The sequence below is a fragment of the Camelus dromedarius genome, chromosome 22 (genome assembly GCF_036321535.1).
Source record: "Camelus dromedarius isolate mCamDro1 chromosome 22, mCamDro1.pat, whole genome shotgun sequence".
Lineage (NCBI taxonomy): Eukaryota > Metazoa > Chordata > Mammalia > Artiodactyla > Camelidae > Camelus > Camelus dromedarius.
Window position 1 is genome coordinate 21,483,646 of NC_087457.1, and position 17,347 is coordinate 21,500,992.

Sequence of the window (17,347 nt, forward strand, 5' to 3'; positions counted from 1 at the left end):
ATGTAAGGTGACGTGGTCCAAGTTCCTGGGAATTAGGATGTGAATGTCTTGCAGAAGTTGGGGGGCAAATTGTTTAGCCTGTCACAGTGACCCACTTAGCTGTTACAGACCAGGTATTTAGTGGAAGCCTTCAAGAAATCAAATAGCTCCAGGTGAGCTCTGGAAGATCAGCTGCTTTGAGATTGTTGGTCGCTGCTTTTCTTACCATAGTTTCTCCTGTACGTCTCAGTGGTGGTCTAAGCTGCTGCTCCTCATTCCCTGTATTAAATACCTTTATATTTGGAGTACATGGTGTGGTTTCTGCTTTCCTGACTGAACCCTGACTGATCCAGAGTTCTTTCTGTATGACTGTTTGGCGTTGGAAGGAGTGACCTGGAAAGCCCTGTGTTGCAGGTGACAGAGCAGCCATCAGCCTAGGTGTCCGAGACTGTGTGTGTGGAGGAGAACCTCCCTGCTGTCCTGAACTCCTCACGGGCCTGTGATACGGAGAGAAGTCACTCAGATGTTGAGCTCTGTTTGGTACTGCAGCCTAGTCTCTTGCTAATAGAGGTTTTGGTTGAAAACTAAACATGAAGACAAATCTCATCTCTTTCTGTGTGTTTAAACACACCTGTTACAGAGTAGTACATTTTCCTTTGATATACGTTCATGAGTTTATTGTACAAGGAAAGCAGACTCATAACATTTGTGTCCATTGTTTATTAAAAAGTCACTGTCTCAGCCTCTGAACTCACTCACTGGTATGCATTCTCGGTTCTCTGGGCTGCATTTTCATATGATGGTTCTACTTGCATGTTTAGAACAGTGTGCTCACACAGTAAACTTTTTGCCCTGTTAGACGAAGGCACAGCGTTCAGCAGCTGTTCCTTAATGGTATACCCGTCTCTCAGGTGGCAGGCAGCAGTTTGACTGCCAGTGTATTTTCATCTTCAGATTTAAGGTGGTGTTTCTGGAGCTCAGAAGCAAATCTCAATGGCTGGTATTTTGAGGAACACAGCTTTCAAAGCCAGAACATTCTCTCACCTACTCTCCCTAGGATTATTTTGAACAAGTGGTATTGACAGAAGAGAGAAGAGAACTAGGCTCAGGTTTTGGTCTCAGGGTGACAGCTGGTGAGGGAAAGAGCTGGGCCTCTAGCACTGACCTTCCCACTCTAAGGTCACCGCTTTTGCCATCAGGTGTGCCTCACAGTAGGCCTGTGCACAGTTCACCTTGCCTCACAGAAGACACGTATGCCTGGAAGTTGTAACATGCATCGTATTTTGCTTTAACTTGTGCTCTCTGCTGGTCCTCACTTTGTAATGGCCACCAGGAGAGGGCTTTATTTAAGGTGCTCTTGGCTAAGACAATGGTGTGGCCGTTTGGGAATCCATAACGGACGTTCTAGTCATAGCTCTTCTAACTCTTAACTGTGTCCTTTTGGTTAAACCTCTGTGTCATTCACAATGGGTCACAATACTTCTGTCAGTTAAAAAAATAGAGTTGAATTAGATCAAAGATGCCTTTCAACTCTTACATCTTATCACGCCTGTTAATGAAAGTATTGAAAAATACTTCTGGGCAGTTGGGGAAGCATTATTTTCAAAAGAGCACTAAAGTTAATATTTTTCAACTAAAAAAAAATTCCTTAACTTATTGTTTCTTTAGTTAGCTACCATTGATCACTCACTGGTAATATCACAGGACTTTTTTTTTATTCTTCTCCCACATATTAGCATAATGTCATTTGAATTATTCATCTTCAGATCTGCCTTAGAACTTAGTCCAGTGTCTTGCTCAGATTATATGCTTACTTAAGTAGTAGTAGCAAGCATTTCTTAAGTACATGAGGTCTCTTAACTGCAATTAAATAGTAATTGGAAAGAGGCCAGTTATAAAGCTAGTTAAAATGATGAATAATATTTCATAGAAGTGAAATTATCTAAAATTAAATCAAAATTATGAAAATTCATTCAATTGATCATACGCTTAAAATTTGGCTATTAATTGCAAGTAGTCATGATTTGTTAGAATGAACAACACGGTAAGTGCTCATATTTTTTGGTGTAATTTTTCTCAAGAAAATTATAGCATAATCAGATATCTTCAGCTACTGCTTGACTTTTGGAGCATGATTCTCGAGGTCGTTTTCATAAAAATATTTTCAGGTTTACCAGTTCTCTCAGTTCTTTGATACTCATTCTTCTTTGAAGTGCCTAATGTCATCGTCCTACCTGGTTTTCCCATTTCTTATGTTAATCATTATTATTCTGGCAGATACTCATTTGTCAGCAGTTTTGCATATAATTTGAGTAGTTCTCCTGCATCGGTTTTTAAAATCGACTTGATGAAATCCTTTGACATTTGTAAGATTGCTGTCAAGCGTAATAATGACCGAAACACAGTGTGACACGGGGTTGGGACAGATGCCAGGGTGAAGGGAGGATGGATGGTACATAGGGGGTATTTTTATAAATACTTGGATCATTAGTGAATAGGAAGTAGATAGCCTTTGCCTCTCTGCAAGTCTGTGTTTTTTGTGTGCGCATATCAAGTACTTAGATAAGTAGGATCTGCGGTGGCACATGCAGGGCTGAAAACTGCAGTGAAATTGCTGAGATGAAGGGCTGGCTTGGGTTGGGCTTGCTGGTAAGGAAGGTGTGGTGCCTATTAAATACGGTGTGGTGCCTGTTCTTTTTGTCCTCCCTGGGCCGTCGTCACTCCTTTCCCGCCTTTTCGTATTCATCTTAACAGGCGCCTCTTTAAGGACCACAGAGGAGAGCGTGCTACCAGCCTGGGCTGGTCATACCGCTCACACCACCTGTCAAATTTGGCTCCGAGTTGAACAAGTGACTTAGAGTCATTCACTGGGATTTTCTAAATGGAACTAGCAGCAAGATGTAGGTCACCTTGCTGACTGGTGTATGAAATGTGAAGGATGTGATTTTAGGTTGCCTATCCCTTCTGGCATGAAACACTCTGATGTACAGAAGCTAAGCAGATAAACAGAGATTTTCACTGATGCAGTAAATACTCAAATACTAACTCGGTGCCAGTCTTTGTTCTCGGTGACACCAAAATACAGAGATAAACATAACATACAAAAATTGTTGCCCTCGGGGAGTTTCTTTGGCTGAAGGGGGCACTCAGCACAGTCCAGTTCTTCCTTGTGGTTATTCCTGAAACCAGATTTGTCTCCATCCTTCCTTATTGTAGGTACTTACACAGTCCCTTTTTGCCCAAGTTAGATTGAATTAGGCTTATGTCATTTTTAATTAAAGGTACTTAGATAACAGTGAAAGCCATGCTTTCATTAGGAAGATAATACAGACTTTTGAAAAATAAATAAATTGCAATTTGTGACTTTGAGTAAAACTTTGTCATACATTTTTATATTTTTTCCCCCTGGTTTTTGGTAAATGGAGATTACCTTGTCTTTTTTTTTCTCCCTCCATACTCCATTTCAAGCTTTAATCTCTTGGTTTTCTGGTAAAGCACTCTGGTTGCCTAGTTTCTTTAGTCATTCAGAGAGATACAACTATTTGTTTAATAAATGTTTCCTAGTAGACCTGCTTTAGATTCCATAGTTTTTTAGTAAATCATTTTTAAAGAGTGCTGTATGATACTTGTGTATTGAATGAGCAAATGTTGAGGACTAATTATAAAAATTCAGTTTCTTAATTTCTTCTCTTATCGTTGTATATGGTTGAGAATATGTGACACAACTTTATTTGCGCTCTTACATCTGTTGAAATTCTTTTGTCCTAGAGGCTTCTGTATTTCACACAAGTACTGCAAGATAGGTAAGCACCTTAATTGTTTTAGTCACTTATTCCTTACCTTCATTTATAAAGTTTTTCTTGGTACCTGCTGGAAAATGTATGGGCAATTTATTTACATGTAAAATATATACTCCTTAAATTTAGAATAATTGAGGTGAGAATCGGAGGAAAAGTCACCATATGAATTTGAGATAACAAGCTACAGCATAATGGTAATGAAACAACATTATACATACACATAAAGATGAGTTTACCTGTCCCAGAATATCTCTGTAATTATCCTGACATCTGGACCAGGGCAGAGGCAATAGCTTATGGGCAGAAGGAGCTGGGTATTCAGAAGTAGGGTAATCATGTCATTTATTGTCCAAACCAGGAAACTTGGGAGTGAAAAAAACTGGAATTAATAATTTTGGTGAGATAACAGTAAACTGAGACTGCCCCTGGGTTGGCTAGGACATATGGTCACCTTAGTTAGAAGGAGGACAGAAGGATTTTAAAATGGATACACAGTTAGTGTTTAGTGTGTTTTGTTGACTGATTGGAATGATTTTTTTTTTAAATAGGAATCCTGATCAAAAATTTCTGTTTCTTTCTCTCTATATTTAAACACTGTGTTACACTCTTGTGTGGGATTACACTCTTGTGTGGAATTCCTTATCTGTCCTGTGCTGCACAAGGGTTTTCTGTGTTGCTTTAGTTGCTTTTGTGCTGCTTGCTTCTCTTAATTTTTAAACTCAGATTTTAAAATTTTACTATTTCTGTCTTTAATTACTTAAGAAGCACCTCATTTTCAAGAAAGATAGTGGTTTATTTGCATCCATGTATTTATAAATAATGAACTTCGGATTATATATGAATGCTGGTGGAAAAATTTTCTCAAAAAAGCCCATAGATATAAAAAGGTATCCACATTATCGTTACTCATTTATTTTTTATAGTTTGTCAATAACATTGTAAATTCTTGGTAACTTTCTCAGAATGGTGAAACCCTGATATTGCACATTATGTATCCTCCCTGTCATTTATTTCATTTACTTCACAAAACATGGTAGCATGTTTTATTCTACCATGCATTTAAGCACCAGAATTTTATTTCATAGATGAAGTTCAAAGAGTTGAAGTTATTTGCCCCAAATCATGCAGCTAGCACTTGTGCTAATATTCAGATGCAAAATCCACTTCCAAGCTGTGCCTCTTAATTAACTGTTACTCTGTCTGTACGTCTTGTACTGAAGCAGAAGAATGAATACACACCTCTGGGAACCTGGAGGTGCGGCAGGAAGCCACCTGACTGTTCACATTGTTTTTGTGATCTTATGTTTTATACTGTATAGACATTCAGCAAACTTTGCCTTCTATTCTGTTGTTGATTAGTTTTTTTCTAATTTTAAAAATCTCTTACTGTTTTTGTCCTCTCAGTTGTTGAATATAGCTGTTGCTTCAGGATGGTGTATCATTTCTTGACATACTACCAAGTTACCCCAGGGGTGCCCAGGATTATTCTGTTTGAGAAACAAGAGAGTCAGAATTATACTGCCTTCCAACAGAAGCCACATCCAAAGTTATTACAGCTTCAGCCATGCAGGGCTCCCACCTGCTTTTTTTTTTTTTTTTCCTATGCAGGGGTCTCACTTTTCTGTTTCTCTGCATGTCTTTTTGTTGAAAGCTAGATATTTTAGATAAGATATTTTAGTAATTCTGGATTCTGAATACCCTTACCACCAGCTTATGTCCTTTTAGTGTTTTTTTTTTTTTTACTTATTTGTTTAATGACTTGCCTGGATTAATTCTGTGGAGTCTATTTCCCCTGCCAGGTTCAACCTCTGCTTTTAATGATTAGTTTTTTTCCCTCCTTATTTTTATTTTTAAGTCTGGCTGCCAGTGACTGGTTAGAGGTTGTGATTAAGAGCTCAGACCCAGTATGTCTTCCATCCTTTGCCAGTGGGTCTGTGTGTGGTTTGAGGAATGTTTTCAAAGTTAAAGGAGTTTTCATGTCTTCCCTGTGTTTAGCCGGGGATTAGCAGCTGGCAAGTTCTTTCTCTAGTAATTCACGTACAGGCAGACCTTGTTTTATTGTGCTTCCCAGATACCATGTTTTTTACAAAATAGAGGTTTGTGGCAGAGTGCGTCAAGCAAGTCTACCAGCTCCATTTTTCCAACAGCATTTGCTTGCTTTGTGTCTGTAATTTTGGTAATTCTTGCAATATTTCAAGTCCTCTGCTAGCCAAAAAGATTGTGACTTGCTGAAGGCTCAGATAATGGCTAGGACTTCGAGCAATGAAGTATTGTTTAATGAAGGCATGCACACTGCTATTTTAGGCTTAATGCCATTGCACACTTACTAGACTACAGTGCAGTGTAAACATAACTTTAATATGCACTGGGAAACCAGTTGTGATATTCACTGTATTGCGATGGTCTGGAATTGAACAGCATTTCTGACATGTGCCCGTGGACGTGCTGCTTTCCAGGCCGGTAGAGGTGAGTATAATCTTAGCAGGGCTTTTTTTGGTGGGGGAGGAGGACTGCCTCTTCCCTTGAATCCCTCTATTAAATCTATGACCAGTGTATTGTTTTTCTTGCTGCTGCTAATACCTCATTTTCCCTCGAATTGCTTGCCAATATCATCTCTGTCCCACATAACACCTCAGGCTGTGCCATGGAGCTGCCACTTCTCATGTCCTGCTTCTCTTGCCGACGGAGCCTTGGTTGTGCTGTCCTGGAGCTGGGTATGTGGGCAGTGGTGGCCCGTGTCTCCCTGAGTGACAGCCCTGCCCGGCGGGTAGGGGTGGGAAGGGAATGGTGGTCCCTGGTCTTCTCAGTTTCCCTCCTGGTGCGGAACCTTCTTCACCTGATGCCCTGTGAGCGGGGGCAGGGCCAGGAAAGGGGATCTCTTCCTCTTCCTTCTCGACTCACCTGCCCGGAATGACACTTCAGCATGGAGCTGGGTGGCAGTGGGAGCAGTCTCTAGTCAAATGCCACCAACTCCTGCTGTTATTACCAAGATTCAGTAGATGATCTTGAATAAATGCTTTTCAGTTTTTGATATGCCCTTAGATCAATTTCCAAAGACTTTTAAATGATTGCTTTTGATGATTTTAACCATCGCCTTCTATTTTGCTGAGGAAGAGAATCTGCCAAGCTCTCCTCACAGCCATTCTGGAAATCCTGACTCTTTGAAAGCATTAGAGATACTTAATGCATCTGACAGATGATGAGATTAATACATGGGAGGCTGAGTGACTTATAATAGTGCCATAAGCTACTTGGTGATGAATCTGACCTTTTTCCCCCCCTTGATTTTAGGTTCTGCTCATTCCATAATTCCAGTGGCTTTCAAGCTATTATTAACATAATATCAAAATTCACTTTTAGATGCCATGGGGTATACTGAAACCAAACTAGCTAGGGTATGGTTTATATAGCTGTGGAATCTTTCTTTCCATCGAATACAGTGTTGAGCTGAGAGTCTAGATTGATGCGCCCTCTTCTCTCCCTATTCCATGTGTATCTGGAGCTCCAAGGTGAATCTGCTTCCAGATAAGGGAGATCAGTTCTTTTGTTAAAAATATACATACATGACAGTTGTGCTGCCCCACTAAAATGGCCCAGCGAAAACTGGTAGTGCCTGTTCAAGTTATTTTATTAATAAGTGGCATAACAATATTAAAAAAATAAAAATAGGAAAAGTAACAGCCATAATCTGTATCCTCTTATAATTGCTCTTTTTTTTTTACGTATTATTTCTTGAATTTAAGGCATACAGTTGATATGCTGATGTTAAGATTTTTACCTGCTCTTGAAATTAAATGTAATAATATTTGAAAGGCAATCAAGATTATTCTACTTTCTCAGGGTTGATTTGACTGGTTTTCTGTGGCTCCATATGAATAGTAGAGTTGTTTTTTATATTTCCGTCAAAAAATGCTGTTGGGGTGTTGCTAGAGACTGCAGTGAATCCGTAAGTCACTTTGAGTGGCATGAACATGGTAACAATATTGTCTTCCAGTCCATGAATGTTGAGATATCTTTCCTTTTGTTTGTGTCTTTTAAAAATTTCTTCCTTCAGTGTTTTGTAGTTTTCATTACAAAAGTCTTTCACCTCCTGAGATAAGTTTATGTGTTAATATAATATTCTTTCTGGTATGATTGTAAATGAGATTGTTTTCCTGTTTGCCTCTTGAGATGGTTGGTTGTTAGTGTGCAGAATTGCGTATTGTTGATGTGAATGCAAAGTGGTGCAGCCACTGTGGAAAGCAGTATGGAGGTTTCTCAAAACATTAAAAATATAATTGCCTTATGATCCACATGTCCCACTTTTAGATGTTTATCCAACACAAGTGACATCATAATCTCAAAGAGATACCTACACTCCCATGTTCATTGCAGCACTATTCCCTGCAGCCAGGGCGTCCAGTCAGCCTAAGTGTGTGTGGTAGATACATTCAGCCTAAAAAAAAAAACAGGAGTATGTGACAACAGGGATGAACCTTGAGGACATCATGCTAAGCGAAGTTCTAGTCACTGAGAGACCAGTACCTAGAGGTATCTAGAATCAGAGTGACGTGGAGTTGTCTGGCACTGGAGGGAGAGGGAAAACGGGGGGCTACTGATCGGGGGGCATAAAGCTGCCGTTAAGCAAGGGGAGTAAGTGCTAGAGGTCAGCTGTATGCAGCATCGTTCTTGTGGTCAGCAGTACTGTCCTGTACACTCAGAATTTTGTAAACAGGGCAGATCTCATGTTCATTGTTCTTACTGTAAGAAAATAAAATTTTAAAAAAATTACTCAACTCAAAATTACTCCAAAAAGACTATTCCAAACACCAACTGCAAACAACTATGAATGATACAAAGCCTGACAACGAAACTGCGTTAAGGTACATCCTGGGCTGTGCTTCCTCACATCCTTAAAATGTGGTTTATGCCTTCCTAGCCAGGACTCATTGTCATGTCAGTGGACCAGGTTCACAGCAGTGAACATTTCTGATAGGAGGAGAGTCACCGCTGATGTGGTTTCCCTTTTCCTGTGACCTGCCCGACATTTCATTCCATCCTGGGAAGTCGAAGAGCAAAATTTTTTTTTCTGAAGATGCTTTAGAATTTCTCTGTAACATCTCTCTGTCTCTTTTTAAAAATGTTGGCATTTATTTATTTATTTATTTATTTAAAGTATAGTTGATTTACAATGTGTTAATTTCAGGTGTACAGCAAAGTGATGCAGTTTTATATATATATTTGTACTTCAGATTCTTTTCCTGATTTGAACTGGGCACAGAGGCTTTGGAATGCACTGTAATATCTATGTATAAGATAAACATTTACTCCTGGATGATTATATATATAGTGTCAATACTGCAGAGATGTCACACTACTGTGTCTTCATTGGCATTGTTTCTAAACAGAAGTCTGCTGTCACCCTTTTATCTTTGTGCCTCTATCTAATGTACCTTTCTCTTTCTCTGGCTATTTTTAAGATTTTCTATTACTGGTTTTGAGAAATTTCTGCTGTGCTTTGGTGTAATTTTCTTTGTTTCCTTGCTGAGGATTTGTTGTGCTTCTTAGATCTGCACACGTGAGCTTGCACTTCTTAGAGTGCATAATTTCATCAAATATTGGGAAATTTTAGCCATTTGTTTCTTCAAAAAATTTTTTATCCTTCTGTCTCTTTGAAGACTGTAATTACACAGTTATTGGGTCATTCAAAGTCGTCCCACGGCTCATTGATTTTCTGCGCAGTATTTAATTGTCATTTTCTTTTCTCTCTGTTTCATTTCAGACAGCTTTTATTGTTTCATCTTCAAGTTCAGTAATCTTTTCTTCTGCATGTCTAATCTGCCATTAATCCCACCCGTCATTTTTTCATCTCAGATATTGTAGTTTTCATCTCTAGAAGTTCAATTTGGGTCTTTTTTATGTCGTTCATGTCTAATATTTTGAACACACTGGATATAGCACAATGTGCTTTTGTGCTGATTTTGACATCTGTGTCAGTTCTGGGTTCATTTCTGCTGATTTCCCTCCTTATAGAATGTACTTTCCTGCTTTTTTGCATGCCTAGTAATATTTGACTGGCCTAGACATTTGGAGTTTTCCTATTGGATGCTGGTTATTTTTGTATTTCTCAGTATCATTGAGCTTTGGTCCGGGATGCAAGCATTTTTGATCCTTCTGGGTCTTGATTATGAGGTTTATTAGACATTGCATGGAACAGCATTCAGTTTAGGGACAGTGATTCCCCACCACTAAGGCAAGGCCCTCTGAGTCGTCCACCCAGTGCCTTGTGAATTTGGAGTCTTTCATTCTGGCTGGTGGAAACAGGAACTATTCTGAGCTCTGAGTGCTGCGCACTGTTCTCACCATCCCTTCAGATGGATCTTGTGCAGCCTCAGGTAATTTCCTCACGTGCAAGTTTTGATCAGCACTCAGCTGAGTACTTCAGGGGAACCATCTGTAGATCTCCAGGTTTCTCTCTTTGCAACTCTCTTTAGTACTCCATCCCACGATTCTAGCTGCCTTGCTCACCTGGACTTTTAGCTCCTTCTTAACTCGGGGAGTCAGCCGAGCTCCATCTGTATTCCTCCTCTCTGCCCTCGGCCCGGACGCTCTTTCCCAGCAGGACGGTGGAGTGGTCATTGGGCTTAGCTTGTTTGCTTCCTGTCTCTTAGGCATCACTGTATTTCTTTAAAACTATGGTTTCATGTATGTGTCTGCCTTTGTTTCAGGCAGGTGGGTAAATACACTCTCTGTTAGCTTATGTTGGCAGAGATGGAAGGATTATATTTGTTGCCGCTTTTTGAAAAGCACCCTGAGATTGAAAAGAGAAAATTTTAAAGGAGCTAGTCATTTTCAAGTCTAGTGCAATACAATGTTAAAACATTTTAGCTTTATAATTCTTTAAAGTTATCTGAAAAATAAGTGAAGGTCTTTTCTAGCGTGTGTATGGAAATCACAGTAGACAAACACAAATCCTTTAACTTTACAAGTTGTACTTTTCCTGTCTTTGCTGTAACAGTTAAAATGAAAATCTTAGTAAGTTCAGGGTATATAGGGAGTTAATGACTTTAGTGAATGACTGTAATTTGACCAGTTGAATATTAAAGGTTTCAAGGGTTTATCTTTTTCTCCAGGTCTTTAGACTTCAGGTTCTGTGTCCCATAGCTCCAGGATGATAGCCACTGTTCCCTAGACTTCGTCTGACAGTTTTCTAATCTCCCATCTAACGTAATACAACGTTTATTTTCTGAGAATGAGTTTACAAAGGCATTTAAGTGTTAGGAGAATACTGGCATTTGCAATGAAAGTAAAAGAAAATAATATTGCTGTAGTAATAGTAATGGAGAAAAATATTGAATGATTGAATTGGAGGAAAAATCAGAAATTCTTGTATTGCAGGATAGGCACATTTGATTAGGATTTAGGTGGGCTTAGAGCACCTAAAGAGAATGTTAATTAACTTTAAGGAGTATTAGAAATGGGTAATGAACCTTTATTTTGGGTGTAAGTTTCTTTTTCTTAATTTTTTATCGTTCTTCTTACTCTTAAGTTTGTTAGACATACAGACGTTATTTTATTTTTGTTTTGCCTTAATGGGTTACAGATTAAAGTGAATTGAACAGCCATTGCGAGAGAGGGGTAAACGTGAGTATTTGAGGAGGTGACTCAGCGGTGGTCATGAGATACGAGGTGTGGGATATTGTTTCGCTACTTAAGGACTGAAATCGCTCTCCTGAACCCTCTCAGTGCGTAGTTTCAGCCACCTGATGTATGTGTAGGTGCTGAACTCTCTGTTAGCGTTGTCGATCTTGCTAGTGAAGGAACCGTGTCCCTGTTAGATGGGATAAATGGAATATCTGTGTGAAACTGCTTCAAAACAATAGAAATGGCTAATCTGAATTATCTAATAATTACTCATATTGAGAGTTTGTGTGCAAGTACTGTGTTGAATACCTTATGTGTTTAGTGGAAATATCTTTGTTTCCCATTTCAGCAGGAAAAACAGGTTCACTGAAATCAAGAGAAGTAATTAAAACTACAATTAAAACACTGCAGAATTAAAAATTATGGGTTAATTTTGTAAAATGTTATCAGTGAATGTGTTCTCATGGTATCCAATGATTGCAGATGTTAAGTGGGTTCATTAACTGAAATAATTCTTATGAGGATAAGGTCTTAGTCCATTTCAGAGGACTGTTATTTTAATAAGCATTATTTGTGTTTATTCATTAATTATAGTGGCTGTCTGCTTTATATTTGTAAATGTATAAAATGTGTTACCCCCCCCCCCAAAAAAACCCCACCAATCACGAATGTTTCCCCAAACTATTCTGTGACCTGTGCACACTCACAGTAGGCATGGAAGGTCTAAGTGCTTAAAGTGAGAGGTGTGTAGATGGAATGCATCTGGGGAGAAATGTTAGCTCTGAGCGAGAGGGACCATAGTGGTGATGCCCCCACCTAGTGGTGGAGCCTGGTAACGCAGCACTTTAGAATGAGTCTGAGGTCCCATTCTGTGGAGAATTTTTAGTTTTTTTAAAAAAATTAAGCCACAGGCCACATAACTCATCAGAGCTAAAACTTGGGTTGCTTCTGTAACAGTTTAGACTTAAACTTAACGCTTTCTGTTTAAATTTATTATTACCCACTTACAGACTCTGTGGTTCTGTGGCAGTAGGGGGCATCGCTTTAATGTTAGCTTCAAGCTAAACTGAGGACACTTGAGGAAGGAAGTAGAGAGATGTATTTTGAAGACAGTGGTGATGGTTCTAATGTAGTGAAGGTAGCCAAGAGATTACTTGAACTTCTTAAGGAATGTGGATTTTGAGACTTTGGGAATGGTTTTTCTAGATTTAGGATGAAAACATATGCTAAATGTTTTTATATTTCTGGTATCAGTCATTAAACTATGAATTTCTATTAGAAGTCATTTGTGTTTTTTTCCCATTGTGATACACATTACACTAACTGAAAAATTTGACTTTAATACACGTGTGAACGTAATGTTGGAATTCTTCCTGTTTATTACATTGATGTATGCTTTGGGTAGGTTTTTCTCTCCAAAAAGTTGTTTTTTTCTGCATACACTATGACTACCTGTAACTTTATAGGAACTGTTATACCTATACTGCATTTTGTTGCTTGCTTTGTACCAGTTTTTATGAATATTTGCTTTGTTTGCATGTTCTGTATATGAATTTATTCAGATAATGTGGCTGTTTTTATTGTGGTTTGTTTTTTAGTTTTCATAACTGAAATGCAGTGTAAGTATTTACTTTTACTTTACAATTTGTATTATATGAGACTTCATTTACTAGTAAATTTATTGTTTTATTGCTTGCTATTTATGCTGAACTACTTATTTTCTATGGAGTCTGTATAGAATATATGATAAAATTTGATTTCTCTGTAAAAAACCTCCATTAAATGAACTTTAATTCAGGTAAGATAAAAAATATTTAAAAGGTTTTATTCCCCCACAATTTGTCAAGTGGATTGTATTTTTCACATCTTCACATTTTATACTCACTTGTTAAAAGTGCTGAGCTCATTTAGAGGCAGTTTCTGGCAGTGGAACGAGGAGGTGATAGCATGTGTGTGATACCGTGATACCCAGCAGGGTTTGCAGTCAGACAGCGCAGGTAGCCCTCTGTGATCATGTGCAAATTGCCTCATCTTTGCAACAGTACACACAGGCACACACACGATATCTGTTAGTATGGTGCCCCCAGTATCGCATGCATTCAGCCTACGTTAGCTGTTTCTTTGACACAAAGAAAAACGGCAATGAAAGTGATCCATAGAAAACTGAAATGAGATGATTACCTCATACCATAAATAAAAATAACAAAAATAAAAACCTAAGTGTAAGTAAAACTTTAAATAAAACTTTAATGCTTTTGGAATAGGATAATATTTTATGATGCCAGAATAGAGGTCTTTTTAAATAAGATACAAAGAAGTGCAGATTGTAAAGGAACAGATTGAATCTGACCACATTAGAAAACAAAGGTATCTGACAAAAGACACCACAGATAAAATTACATGTAAGTCCTAGATGACAGGAGATAGCTGCCACTCATGCAAATGTTTGATATTAACTAGGAATACATTACTCATTAATTACTCGTAAGGAGCTACTATAAATTGATAAGAAAAGAAAACTCAAATTGAAAAATAGGTAAATGACCTGAACAGGCAGTTCTTAGAGGAAACCTGAATAGTAACATATTAAAATGCCTAAAATAGCACTGATCACCAGGGATATGAAAATTAAAGGAAGATTGAAATGCTGTTTGTTACCCATCAGCTTGGAAAAAAATTTGGGAAGTCTGACAGTTCTGTTGTTGGTAAGGATGTGGGAAAACAGGAACTCATACATTGCTGGTGGGAGTCTACTTTGGTAAAACTAGTTTCGATAAGCGATTTGGCAGAATCTTACAATTGGTTTACTCACTTCTTTAGGTGTTGTGGACAAGTTTGACAGTCTGGTGAAGCCTATGCACATCTTTGCAGAATCATTTTTAAATGAATAAAATAGGTAGAAATACAAAAGATAATAACCTTCCTGAAATATTTTTATCCACATACAAGTGTGATGCAGTAATGTTTGTTTCTTTATGAAATCACTTTAGAGCAAGAATCTAATGACAGGTCTGATAACTGTTATGAGTTCAGAGTAGTGAGGGATGTGAGTATAGAGTATCGGCAACAAACACAATGGAAGCGGAAAACAGCCCTGATTTTTACTGCTTACAGTGTCACAAATTCTGTTAATTCTACTGTTTGTTGTCGCCATTTATAACTGAAATGTTAAATTTTAGTTAGAGATTTGTGAAAATGAAGACTTTTTTTTTCTCCTTTCCAACTTCATGGTCTCCCTGAGTTCTAATCGTGGAAGCTATGGAGTCTCGGTTTAGGAACTCTTGTACATCAAGTCTCTAAACCATGAACAGTGCCCATTATTATAGCATTGTTCGTAAGAATTATAAAAAATGAGAAAAACTGCCTGAGCATTGTTAAGAGAAACAGAAAGATTCCATGTGATCTATTAATATGGTGGATGCTCTACAGCAACGGAAATAAATGAATTATACCTCTGTGTGTCAACATGCATAGGTTTCTAAAGCACAGCTTTGACTTTAAACATTTCTGTGTGAAATTGGAAGAGAACATTAAAAAACACCCCAAAATCATCTTGCATATTGCTGATGATTTTATGTACCTGTTTGTGTGTCTATATAGAAGTCTTTAAAAGAAATGATACTTTGTGGAGAGAGGAGAATAAAATGGGTAGGAGTTCAGATGGAACCTGCAATATTTTAAGTATGTTAAAAAAAAATCTCAGACAAACCTTCCTCAGTGATAATTGTCATTTATAGAGAGTGGGTAATAGGTGTTTGCTTTGTTATTCTTTGTACTTTTTGAATTAAAACAGTTCTCAAAATTTTAAAAATAATGATTATGTTAAAAATATTATAGTGATTGTAAATATTGCGATTAAAAAGAAGTGGTGCAGAGATAGGCTAGTTGAAGGGGTTAAGTTTTGTCATTTGGTTCAGGTACACGTGGGTTGCTCATTTACATTATTATACAGTTGATGTTTTGTGACTGATACAAGCATTTGTTTGCTTTTTGCTTTTCTGATGAGATTGTGAAAGTAAGCCTTTCAGTAGCAGTTGATGTTTACGGTAGCAGAATGGAAACTCAATTAGTGTGGTTAGGACTCTGTTGCTCTGCAGTAACTTAGTAGCCCTGAATCTGTCCATTTCTGGCATGTTTATCAGCACAGAAGCGCAGAATTTTATCTTACTAGACCCAGGAAAATGGTTTTATTTGCTGAGCTGATACCAGCTTCTTGTATCTCTTCTCTCACTAAATCAGATTGAAATATCTGGGGCTGCTTCCTTCAGTTTCTTAGTGAAGAGACACATTAACATCCTGGTCATTGAAGAAGAACTTTCGATACGTACTCCAGGTTATTTTCACTGAAATGAAAAGGTGTCCGTCAATAAAGATGAATGTAGTGGTAACCGTGCAAGTTAGAAAACAATGAAATGTCTTCATTTTCCCCAATACCAGCCTGACCAAAAAGGAGGGATTAGGTTGGAGTGAAGTGAACGTAGCTTCCAAGAGGGTGGAAGCCTGGGATTGTCTGTTCTTCCCTCGTGGCCTCTCTGGTGGGCGTGCACAGTGGCCACATTGTGGTTTTAGTGCACATTAACTTGATGAATAGTCGTTTTGAGCACCTTATGTTCACAGATGTCTTCTCTTGTGAAGCTCCTGTTGAAATCTTTTTGTGCTTTTTAAAGAATCAGTCTGCCGCCTTCTTACTGAAATGTAAGGAGTTCTTCATACAAGGCCTTCGTTGTGTTGTTGCCGTTCTCTTCTCTGTCTGTGACTCTGTGACTTTGCCTTTTCACTCTTCTTGGTGTCTTTCAGAAGTTAATACTCAGTTTATCAGTTTTTTCCTTTAGCGTTAACATCTTTTTTCCTTTTCTTTTCCTTTTTTTTTTTTTAAAGAAATCTTTGTATATCCTAAGACCATGAAGCTATTAACTCATATTTACTTGTAAAGATTGTATTGTTTTGCTGTTCATGTTTAGGTCCTAAATCCTATCTGGAATGAATCTGTGTATAGTGTGAGATATGGGTCTAGATTGAAACTCCTATTTGAATACTCTGCAAATATTACACATTTCCCTTTCTCTGAGTGATGCTTATATAATTGTCCTGGTTTAGGATTCTAATGAACTTCATTTTAGGGTATAACGAGGTTACAGGAAGCTGCTTCATTAGATTCACATGAGTGTTGGGAGCAGCGAACGTGGGAGTAGTTGTCAAGTGATATGCCAGTTGCCTCCGATGTTAGCTCTGCTGCAATCCTCGTTTTAGGTCCTGCTCTTGCCTTGGTTTGGATAATGGGAAAAGTTGTAATCTATGAAAATGTTAACTAGAATCAGAATTTATATTGAATGGCTTTAAAATTTTCTCTTAAATATGTTCATTGTCATTTTATACTTTGAGAGGCTAATTTTGCTATATCTTTGTATGACCAGTTTGTAAAACTCATCCATGAATGCAGTATTTTCTAATGAAACAATAATGTTTAACATTAAATGTAAAAATTTAAATAATTTAATAATGAAACATTTTGATAATGGTTCTGTTTAGTCATAACATTTTTCAGTCATTGAAGGCATCTCATTGCAGAGACTAAAAGTTATCTTTTCATTTACCAGACGAGGAGACAGAGGATTGGGGTGGGGTGGGAATGGGTTAAATGCTCTGTCCTAGTGATTAGGATTTGGCGACGTGGGACTAGAATCCAGACTTCTTCATTTCAGTTTTCAGGTGCTGAATCTTTACTCTTGTCTATTATGTCTGCTGTGTTACCATATTTCCCGAGACCTTGGAGATCCTCAGTTACTTAGTACCAAAATCATGTTTCCTGGGGGAACTATGCATTTTTGGTGCGTTACATTCCAACACATGTTATTTTCATTAATTTTATTTTTTATCACCTCCTGGAGGCAGTGAGTATGTGCGGACGGGTTGAGAAGTGGGTGCTGAGCGTGGAACCAGGCTGT

At 38.0% G+C, this 17,347-nt stretch overlaps 1 protein-coding gene across 4 annotated transcripts in view; it reads left to right on the top strand.

Annotated features, from left to right (window-relative positions):
- Positions 1–17,347, top strand: part of TUSC3 (tumor suppressor candidate 3) — a 141,026-nt gene that overhangs the window by 17,207 nt on the left and 106,472 nt on the right. The gene's annotated exons all lie outside the window — the stretch shown is intronic.